Here is a 12,539-nt window from a genome sequence, read left to right as displayed (position 1 = left end):
ATGAAATAAAGAATATAGTCAACATTTTGAGATTGACATGAACTCTTGGATTTGAAGATTTATGCCCATAAGTTCAAGCATTTTACAGTAAATTCAAATCTGTTACATTTTAGAGGAGTATTTTATTTGATAAATTATCTTTCTTAGTGGAAGCACATTATTGAGAACAGGATATAGCTTTATAGACTCTCCAGGTCTGAGATCAAGTCTTAATTATTTCTATCAAAGAGTAAATAAAATACATATAAAATATAATAAGCTCAGAAATTATGTTTAGGATAAATAAATGTGGGGTGAAAAGCAGATTGGTAAAACATTCTGAGGCCAAACAAGGCAGTCAAAATCTAAAGAAAATGGAGATTTGACTATTTTTTTTTAATAAACTATTAATGTGAGATTTAAAGATAAAACATATATTTGGTATATTTGTGTCTCTAATTAAAATTGTTATGTTATATTGATAACATCATTTTATCAGATTATTTATGTCATCAAGAGTCTTAATGCATTGCTAAGAAGGTCCAAATCCAACTTAATTGGAAAAATATAATTTTGGAACCTGTCCTCACAACTCTGAATTTTTGCCCATTCAAATTTAAATGTGTAAGGTTCCTAACTGGACAGTTTGCATTTGAATCCAGTAACATTGGTAATAAGATTTTAATTTATTTAAGAATAATTAAAAGTTGTAATTGAGAAACAATAGTCTTAAGTTTTGTACCACTACAACCCTCCGAGTTTCTTCAGTGAGTATATTTAAGAATAAGAGAGAAGTTAGGTATATTTCTTACTCAGTTAGAGAGCCAATTCACAGTAGACCCCTTCTAGATTGCAACTGACTGTAATAGATTGTAGAGTAAAATATCATTTGCAATAATTTGAATTGCTCCCTGATAAGGTAGTTTACAACATGCTATAGAGAATTCTTTCAGTAGATTGGAAATGTTATGATCTCTTTCAAGAATAAGAAGTATTTATTTATTATTTATTTATTTATATTTTATTTTTTAAAAAATATTTATTTATTTATTTATTTATTTATTTATTTATGGCTGTGCTGGGTCTTCGTTTCTGTGCGAGGGCTTTCTCTAGTTGCGGCAAGTGGGGGCCACTCCTCATCGCGGTGCGCAGGCCTCTCACTATCGCGGCCTCTCTTGTTGTGGAGCACAGGCTCCAGACGTGCAGGCTCAGTAATTGTGGCTCACGGGCCCAGTTGCTCCGCGGCATGTGGGATCTTCCCAGACCAGGGCTCGAGCCTGTGTCCCCTGTATTGGCAGGCAGATTCTCAACCACTGCACCACCAGGGAAGCCCAAGAAGTATTTAGTTTTTAATAGCTAATGAATTTTTGAAATTATATGGTTAATTAATTGTATCCTAGTCTGATTTCCATTTTAAAATGAATAAAACTCATTTATAAATAATACTTATAACCCCTAATTTTTATTTTACCATGTGGCAGTGTGTATGCCTTACAAACTTGTCATTTTATCCTCAAAGAACTACCTTATAATCTAAGTTCATATATCTCACATATTACTGATTTAGTTAAGGAGGCTCAGAGAATGCAAGTAACATACTCAATACCACACACCTGATATACATCATATTATTAGGTCTTATGTGACAAAGAAACAGGCTCCTTGACATTTACAGTAAAAGGTTTTGAGTATAACAACAGCTCTTTTAAAATAATTTCACGCCTGAAAATTGGGAAACTGTAAAACATATATATATATGTAATGAAATCATCTCTTTGGATTTTATATAAATATCCTTAAATGTCAAGGATATTTTAATTTTCAGAGAAGACCTATTGCAATTTTTAAGCATATAGCCCTATAAGATTTTTAATTACCATAAGTGTATTTTAATTAATGTTTTTAAGATTTGAGTTAATTGCAAATTGATTTAAAGTTATAAGAAATACTACAACATATCTGCTGTACACTTTGCCCAGTTTTTACCAATGGTAACATCTTACGAAACTGTAGTACAGTATCAGAGCCAGGATATTGACATTGACATAGTCAAGACACATAACAGTCCCATCACCACAAGGGTCTCTTATGTTACTCTTTTATAACCACACCCACTTCCCTCCCACACAACCCCCGCACATCCTCTACTCAATCCCTGGAACCCCTAATCTGTTCTCCATTTCTAATGTTGCTATTTCAAGAATGTTACACAAATGAAATTTTACAGTAAAATTGGGATTGGCTTTTTTTTTTTCACTCAGCATAATTCTCTGGAGACTGATCCAGGCTGTTATGTGTACTGTCAAAGATAAATAAACCCAGACAATAGTTAAAGTGTTAAGGACAAATTTTAATCAGTAATATACTATAGCAATAGAAATAAAGTCCAGTGAGAACTGAACTTCTCTTTGTACAGAGATGACTGGGAGTTTTAAGGGAGAATGAAGGAATAGGGAGCGGGGTGAGTGGACATCAATGGAGTCAGAGAAGTGAAAAATTACAAAAAGCTGAAAGGGGGTGTTAGTCCATGGGAAAACCATTTGGGTTTGCTCACTGACATGTATATAAGTTAAGCTCTGACCCTACCACAGAGACTGGGAGACAGGGCCCTATCTTCAGGTAAGAACAGGCTTAACTCATTAAACTCATTTGGTGGCCTTTAGTTTTCTCAGGCACTTTAAGAGGGCCTAGGGTCATCCAAGGGATGTGGTCTTAAGCTGTTGGAAACTATATTAGTGTTTGTTCAAGTCTTTATAGACTAAGCTAAGGCTTAGTCCAGAAGAGGACTCAGAGGAGCCTTGCTAGAATTTGCTCAAAGAGAGAATCTTTTTCAGTATCAGTGGTTTATTTCTTCTTATTGTTGAATATTCCATGATGTGGATTAGCACAGCTTGTGTAACCATTCACCTGTTAAAGGGCATCTAGGCTATCACCAGTTTTGGATATTAGTAATAAAGCTACACTGAACACCTGTGTGTAGGGTTATGTGTGAATCTAAGTTTTCAATCTATAGAATAAATTCCAGGAATATTATTGCTGGGTCACATAGTTGCATGTCTAGTCTTGTAAAAAATTTCCAAATTGTATTCCAGAGTAGCTGTATTATTTAACATTACCCCCAACAATGTATAAGTGATAGAGTTTCTCTGCATCCTTACCAGCATTTGATTTTGTCATTTTTTTTTTAATTTAACCATTCTGGTAAATGTATAGTGATATCTCATTATAGATTTAATTCTCACTTCCCTAACAGCTAACAATGTTGACATCTTAACATGTGCTTATCTGCCATCTGTATATCCTCTATGATGAAATGCCTACTCACGTTTGGGCTCATTTTAAAATTACATTGTTTGGTTTTTACTGTTGAGTTTTGAGAGTTCTTTATATATTCTGGATATAATAGATTTATACAAAAGCTTATCATAGGAAATCTTCTAAGATTTATTACATTTACTGTTTACTTTAATGCTAAAATAGTGAGAATGGGGTTTTTGTGAGTAAATAAATTTCACAAATAAATCTTCATCAATTTGATACAGATTGCCATAACCATGAAAATTGGTAAAATATCAATATCACTGTTGAATAATGATCATTTCTGTTTTGTTTATTTGGCCATTTTTCTGGTCTATTCATTTCTACCATTCTATTATCCAATTACTAAACCTTTGTCTGGGTGGATAAAATTTTAATAAGGTGTAGAAGAATGAACCCTGGCTGAAAGTGAAAACCAGGTGCCCAAATCTTGACTTTGGAATACACTGGTCTCATGTGCCTCAGCTATCTAAAAGAGAGTTATAGAGCTTTCCAGTGAAATATACTAAAAGTGTTTTGAATCCTAAGATAATGAAAACTACCAGGACTCAAATGCTCAAACTATGTAATGTTTAATTAATTCATATCCCACTTTCTTCCAGAGGTAAAACAAAGAATAACAACAGGATTGATGTTGGCCTATTTGCAAGTAAAATGTTATTTGAAGGAGCTTGCTGGTAGTTGACTATTAAATTTGACTTTCCAATTTTCATGAATTTTTCACCTCTTTCTTACCTTTAAAATCATGTTAAACTCATTTTATTCAACTTCTTTATTTATGAATACTTTGAATACTCAGTATACTTCGAACACTCTTATTTCTTGAGCTAGTTAACTTTTGCTTTATTTTTCTAATATTTCCTGTAAAAGTTTAATTTGCCTTCACAAGATTTGTACTTCTGTATTCATTGAGTGACAATCATCAAGTTTTTAGTGTCATTTTAAACTTGAGTATTTATAGTTGGTAGTTTACATAAAGTCTTCATTTGCTGATATAACATTGCAGGTGAGCAGTTACTGAAATACACAGTCTATGTGATCAAATTCACACACAAAAAAATTCTAAAGTCATTATTCCCCAGAATGGATGATCTAGCTGATTATATTAAATTTTGGCTTAACTTGCAGTACAAAGCAGTAAATATCAAATATTATGAACCCCTAGACATCTAGTCAAATATTCCTATAAAATAACTTATTACCTCTGATCCTTCTTCTCTCCAATAGATTCTAAAATTTATAGAGAAGAGTTGAGTGGTAAAAAAGTTAACAACTGTATGATTTGCAGATGCTGTGAATCTAGCAGAAAAATTTTAAAAAGCTTTTAACTTTTCTTTGCAGTAAACTAGGGAACATAGGGAGATTTAGCTGTGTAAAAAAGCAGTGGCCTGAGTTGTGTTCCTCATCTTTCGACCTGAAATTGTGTCCTTTAGTTCTTGATTGGTGAGTGGTTAAAGACGTATGCATAAAGTAAGGCCTGCAGAAGCCAATTAGTATGGACAGTATATAATTATACTGATGAATGAAATCAAAATGCATACTTTTCAGGGAGATAAAAATGTGTGGAGCTTAAGATTGAAATTGAAGGTTGCTCAGTGTTTTAGAAACTTGAATTTCTTCAATACAAGCAAATAAGGACTATAGGTATACTTTTGAAGATCTTTTTAAAAGTTATACAAATGCATATAAGGAATAGTAATTCACAAACTTTGGGGCATAATCAGTTGTGTGTATTAAATATAACAGAAATAGCCACATTATGATGCTGATATGCATATGTGAGTTTCCTTGATTTGCATGACAGCTGTTCTTCTGGGGGTTTTTTGTTTTTTTTTTAGTAGCAGTTCTCAAACTTTTAAATCTCAGGACCTCTTTTTAATTCCTAAAAGTTATTGGGGACCTTCATATAACTTTTGTTTATGTGGGCTATTCCTATTAATTCTAACCAGATTAAAATGTTTAATTGTGAAATTTTACAGTAAATATTTAATTTAAATAAAATAATACTAAACCTATAATTTATTAATATAAATAAATATTTTAATGAAAAATATGATTATTTTCAAAATAGTAGTGGAAGACAGCCAGATTCTCCTATCTGCTTCTGCATTCAATCTTTTGCAATATGTACTTCTTCTTGAAATACATGAAATAAATTTAGCTTCCCATAGATCTGTAGCTGGAAAAGAAAGGGGTGTTTAGTAGCATTTTTAGATAACAGAATATTATTTTTAGATACTTCATCAAAACTCGTCAAGTGGTAGTTTCTTAAAGGTAGTTGCAATGGAGAATCTGAAACCATATAAAACAACATTTTGCATTATGTTTTGCTGAAATGCACTGTCAGTCTTGTAATTTGAATGCATCTTATAACTTTGTGTATCGGTCATTTGGAAAATATTAGTCACTGTGTTATTTCATATGTTGAACTATGTCATTATACAAAATCATAATATGTCATGGATCCTCAGGAAATTGTCACTGTACACTCCTGGACAAATGGGAGCGGGAAAAGTAAATATCATTTATTAATATTATGGAAGTATTTTGCCCTTAAAGACCCCTCAAAAAGGTGACAAGGAATCCAAGGGGTCTTCAGACTACCTTTCGAGAATAATTGATTTAAAAGAGATAAGGAAATATTTTGCATCTGAGATGGGAACTGTAAATATTTCAATGATTTGCCACACTTTTTTTTAAAGTGGAGTTGGGGTAGAAGATTGGGTCCAGGCTACAAAAGTTAGATTTTCAGTGGGACTCCTTACACATAATGTATTCTCAAAAATAATAGTGTCTTGGGCTAAGATAGAGTTTATAATAATTAGTTTCTTTTTAAAATTAATTAATTAATTAATTAATTTTTGGTTGTGTTGGGTCTTCGTTGCTGCGTGCGGGCTTTCTCTAGTTGCGGTGGCGGGGGGGGCTACTCTTTGTTGCGGTGCACTGGCTTCTCGTTGCGGTGGCTTCTCTTTATTGTGGAGCACGGGCTCTAGGCACACGGGCTTCACTAGTTGTGGCACATGGGCTCAGTAGTTGTGGCTTGCAAGCTCTAGAGCACAGTCTCAGTAGTTGTAGTGCACGGGCTTAGTTGCTCTGCAGCATGTGGGATCTTCCCGGACCAGGGATCGAACCCATGGTCCCCTGCATTGGCAGGCAGATTCTTAACCACTGTGTCACCAAGGAAGTCCTCATATAATTAGTTTCTAAGTATCTTTTCTGCTTGAAGAAATATGAAAAGCATAGTGCTATAGAGAAAATGTCAAAAAACAAGATTTATAGCTACTGTTCTTTATCCATCTGTATATGAATTTTAAAATACTCTTCTAATAAAAGCATATAGAATTAGTAATATAGAATTATCCCATTAAATCCCATCAAATGCAAAGATGCAATATTAAACAACTTATTTACTTTTTTCAACTTTATTCTTCTGTTTTATAAACTGGGATATAATTGAGTGTGTTTATTCCCAAGTACTTCTAATGTTTGTTTCTTTTATTTTTTATTATATTTAATATGATATAATGTTCAAATCATGAGTTTTAATTAAAATCAGAGTTGTATAAGCAAATATAAGGCATGAGAAATACTAGAGGACACTAGATAGATGACCAAGATTGAATTTAAAGCAGAGGAGAATGTTTAACTTCTGTTACCAGAACTGAGTACAAGGATGGAGTTTTGAATTCACCAGTAAGACAGAGGCACAATCTATATATTTATGTAACTGAGTCAGAGATTACCTACAGCAAACATGCGCCCTTTCTTCTCTATTTATTTATTTAATTTGTTTCCCAAATGTTTTTATGGGGGTGGACTGTTGGCTTCTCTAAGTTTCCACAAAAAACACTATCAATCATGTTGTCTTGAAATCTTCTCAACTATTAATTTTTACTCCTTGCTACTCTTTGCCAATGATTATCTAATCACTCTATTAGTCACAAATTTATTAGGTAACAAATATGTATAAGATATTGTTCCAAGTGAAGCCAAGTATACACACTGGCACTTGGTAATAGGCTGCTGTAAAAGGAGTTCAAGATTTAGGAAAATCCTCTAAGATTTATCTCTGCCTTAATTGCTCCCTTATTTCCAGAAGTTAACAAATTGCCATTGTCATCTTGGTTTCCTGTAGAGGAGGAAGACATTTTATTTAATTACTTCTCCCTCTGTTCTTTCTGCTTTGGGAAAGCAAGTGACTGAGTATGACAAAACACTGAACCAAAAGTCTGAAGAACTAGGATACACTAATTCTTCCAGTGGCTTGGTCTGGACCCCTGTGGTTAGAAAACAATTTTTAAGTTTAATACGCTTCATTCTTCCAACGGCCAATTGTATTTACACAAGGTGTCAGGGTACTTGAACTAAAAGACTCTCTGCAGTAACTGAGCAAGAATAAACTAGTGATTTTCGCCTCCATCAATTCACTGGAAGAATTCTCAAATATCTGTTAGTCATTGACCTAGGTAGAGATAGATGGTCCACGCAAATAAAAGTGGAAGCACTTAGGTCAAGATGCATTAGTTGCCTGTGGAAGGATTCTGTAGCTACAATCCAAGTTCCAAACGCTGCCTACAGCCACATTTTATGAAGTGCATTCTAGAAGCATTAATCCCACAAGATATCCTGGAATGACAAAAGAATTCTTCACACAAATGAATTTAGAAGATTCTAAGTATTATGTCCATATCACAGAAGATCAATAATTTATTAAATTATCTTAGATATATTTAAATAAAGAAACCAGTTAATCATTGTTTAGTAGTTCTCAAACTTTTGACTTTATAATTAAAGAACCATTTAATTTATCAGTGTTCTGATAAATACCACTTGGGAAAACTTTTACTTTTTGATCTAAGAAAATGGACCTCTCCTAAGTAAAGTCAATCCCCTTCATTTTCAGCACCCCCTTTTATTGCATCTTCTTGAAGATTCTTCAGTACATTAATGGTAACATTTTTCATCCCTCATCAAAATGTTTTCCCCCTCAGAAAGAATTCTGAGATTAGATGTTAATAAGTATACTATCCATGAGTTAGTATATTGTAAGCTCTATCCAAATCTTTATAAGACTGGCCACTGTTTCAGTGTGGGTGGTATTTATTTTGCCTGGTATTTATTTACCTTGATTAACTGAACTAATATTTATAGTCAGTCTCCTGTAGATGCTAATAATAGCAGTATTTTAAAGGTCCTATATTATCCTCATGAACAGAAAAGTGGCAAGTATACAACTCTGAAGTATGTAAAGTTTGGATTTAGGCCTGGTAAAAGAGATGGCTTTATAAGGATAACTTTGCACTGAAGTGGACAGAAATATAAATACCAAATCTGATTATTAGCTATTTAAAGATGATCAAAATTATCTTGTAAGTCCACACCAAATCTTCACCTACTGTAAAAACATTTTTTTGGAAAATGTAGCTAAACCCCTAAAAATGTAATGAATACTTTCCAAATGGCAGATTTTATGTTAATATCTGAAGAATATGTCTGAGGACAGAAGGTCTCTAAGTATCAAACTAGTGTTTTGATAAATTTTTTGAACTAAAGAGGAAAAAAGTTAGACATGACGTTATATTAGTGTTCTTCTATATGGTGGACACCATGTCTGATTTGTGTCTGCAAATACTATTTGATCTTGCACATACAAGACATTCAATGCACACATACATACAGACTTGGTTAAAGTCTGAGAAAGAAACTTAGCATCTGTTGCCATAAAAGAGTTTATTTTTTAATATTTTTTTTTATTTTTAAGCTTTATTTTATCACCCTTATCAAACAACACACATCAGAAAACGTATCAACAGTGCATCTTATGGTAAATCAGTTTACAACAAAACTGAACAAGGCAATTGTGTTTACAGATAAAGTTTTCAGCAAAAAACTATATGCAATACGAGTAATTGAAACACAGTGTCCATACTTTTTAGGTATATAGGAAAGTGGAAAATAGAAGTTCTTTGCTACTCAGCAAGAAAAAACAGGTTTAAAAAACTTGAATAGAAATCAGAAATATAGGGATTTGAGAAAAGAACTTCTTGGTACTGATACACATCTACATTTCTAGTCCCACTTAGTTATTTAAAAAAAAAATCACAAAATAATAAGACATCACCAAGAACAGAGGACCATAGTGCCAAGAAATGCCAAGACCAATACGCTATTGAAACAACTGGTAGAACTGTTATAGACAACTATTCACTATGTACTGTAATATTCTTGTAGTTCTGAGGTGAAGGTAAACCAACAGGAGAGGATACTCCTTATAACTGGCTTTGGTTTAAGTGATCGTTCACATTTTTTCTAACCATACCTTCTAATCAAAAACATAGCAATTACATGTTATTGAGGGAAAATAGTAGTAGGTTTTAATATTCACAACCAGCCACTCCAGTGCTGATATGGGAAGCCATAAACTGTTAAAAATCTATTAATCATAACTGGATTTCAAAGAGTGACCAAAACATAACAAAGCCCTTTGGGGAAGAATGAAGAATGAAGCGTATTAAATTTAAAAATTGTTTTCTAACCACAGGGCCCTTTGGGGGAAAAACAAAACCCCTTCTACTACAGATTTGCCACTGTTAAGAGGATATAAAGGAATGTTAAATTACTTAAGATTTTTTTTTCAAAAAAATTAAGAATGAAGGAATTAAATCCTGTTGGAAAAAGATATGACAGCTTTACACTCAGCAAAGTAAATGTTCTACAGAGATGCAGCTTAACTTTTTTTTTTTATTATAATAAACACTACTTACTTCATAAGGTGCTATAACACTGCAGCTAGTGCATACTAATGCCACCCACTGTATGCACTGTGCAAAGGGAAATACGGAGATGGCTAATCCCGTTTCTTTCTGATCCTTGATTTGCATAAGTGTTGATGCATAACAAATACACAAAAGATAGAGTTTAACTTAAATATTTATTTTAAAATAAATATTTATTTATTTTAAAAATATCAGATTATTTTTCTCTCCAAAACAAATTTTGAGACAATAAATATTAAGGGGAAAAAAGAATGATTTATGTTGTCATTAATGTGTAAAATAAATAAATATATATGTTTATAGATGCTTAAATTATTTTTTAAAGGAGAATCAAGAAACTAAAACTGTTTGACTCAAGAAGGAGAATTAAATAACTTGGGGTCTGAATTGAAGGAAAACTTATTTTCTAATATTCTGCCTTGTTTTGCTTTTGAATTTTGAAGAATTTTCTTACAAGAATAAGCACTTTTAAAAAACTATATGATTAAAACAAATAGGCAAATGCCCTAAATCTAGATTCATCAGAAATTAGCTCATCAAGTCTTCTAATAAGAAGTTAGACTTTTTTTTTTTTTTTTTTAATTTATTTATTTATTTATGGCTGTGTTGGGTCTTCGTTTCTGTGCGAGGGCTTTCTCCAGTTGCGGCAAGCGGGGGCCACTCTTCATCGCGGTGCGCGGGCCTCTCACTATCGCGGCCTCTCTTGTTGCGGAGCACAGGCTCCAGACGTGCAGGCTCAGTAATTGTGGCTCACGGGCCCAGTTGCTCCGCGGCATGCGGGATCTTCCCAGACCAGGGCTCGAACCCGTGTCCCCTGCATTGACAGGCAGACTCTCAACCACTGCGCCACCAGGGAAGTCCAAGAAGTTAGACTTTTAAGAATAGGAATGATGAGTATTGAAATGTATATAGTTTAGAAACTTTTCTAAAGATTAAAGGGAGGAAAATACATTTGACTACTGATTCTAAACCATTGCTTTTCTGGCATTTTTTTCTATCAATTCCATACATCCACATTTCACACTTCTACCTGAATTATAAACACATAAACATTGTGACTGAAAGAAGCTGAATTTGGGGGAACCACCAATAATTTAGTTTTGGCTTCAGGAGTATATTATCTCAAATTAATGTATGATTCTACTATATGAAGAAAATATTTGACTTTTTCTCTTCCATATTTTCAAAAATATACTGTAGTTATTTAAGCACTATCTATAGACACAAGTGACATTGCTGTAATTTATTATCAGAGAAAATCAAATATATATTTGCCCTTAAAAATTACTTTCTTAGAGTTAAGAGATTCAGTTCAGTAGAATCTTTTGATGCCTATCTAACAGATCATAATACAATAAATTGTCTGATGTTAAACTGTTATATATCACGGGAAGCAATAAGTCATAGTAGAAGGTAGTAACAAAGTTGTCATTCAGGAGTCCCAAGACTTAAGTTCCAATCGTGCCATCACTGTTAAACTGCAGGGCCACCTGCCAATTTCCTCATCTCTCTAGGTAGCTATTTCCTCATCTGTAAAATTACTATAGTATCTCCAAGGTATCTTCCAGTTGGGAATTTCAGTAGTTCTATGATTTGTGACTCAGAGGTATATACAATTGTTTCTCATGAATCATAAATCATGCTTTGTTGCTACCTTATGGCTTACTAACTTAGAGCCCAATTTTCTACAAGCTTACAATTAACTTTGCTGCCAAAGTCCTTATCAAATCAAATGTGGAGAAATTGAGAAATCATGACAAAAAAAGAAAAGTTAATATACACCCTACCATACTAATGTTGATGACAATTCTAGAAAGCAAACATCTATATAAACTGTTCTCAATTGGTGTGATTATTTTAATGGGGCAGCCATATAAATCACGTTTACATTTCTAAATGGTGGAGTCTCTCCTAATTGAAGGGCAGCCTGTATGTAAACTAGAATTTTATTAGTTACTATAACTTTGAAGTCTTTTTTGAGTTATGCTCGAGATATTCCTCTAAAGTAGGTGATATTGGAAATCAGAGTGCCTCATTTGGCTCCCAGATCTGCTTGTTGTTTTTGGATTTGTTTTGAAATTTTGGTTTATGTTTAGGTTTTGGGCACCTTTATTATTTTTAATGTGGAAGTATGTACTCTTACAGTTGATCACCCTCTTCGCCTTTCAATACTGTGTGCATCAGGAAGTTTAACATGTCGACGATTGCCTGGATCCTGAAAGCATTTGAGTTTCAGATCTTGATGCTTGATTTTATTTCTGAATTAAGTGAGACCTTTAAGTGTGTGCATACTTTAACATATTGCTTTGACTCCCCTCTTCGTACCTTACGCCAGTTTCTTAAATAATCAGTTGATATGATTTTCTCTGTCATGTACTTGTATCAACATTACTCCCAAAGTAGTATATTAAATGTATTTGTGTTTTATGTATTTTAAGCTTTTACCTTATGGGTATAAATAATGTT

Source organism: Balaenoptera acutorostrata, chromosome 16 (assembly GCF_949987535.1).
Source record: "Balaenoptera acutorostrata chromosome 16, mBalAcu1.1, whole genome shotgun sequence".
NCBI lineage: Eukaryota > Metazoa > Chordata > Mammalia > Artiodactyla > Balaenopteridae > Balaenoptera > Balaenoptera acutorostrata.
The sequence above is the reverse complement of the archived record's forward strand: the minus strand, read 5'-3'. Positions refer to the sequence as shown.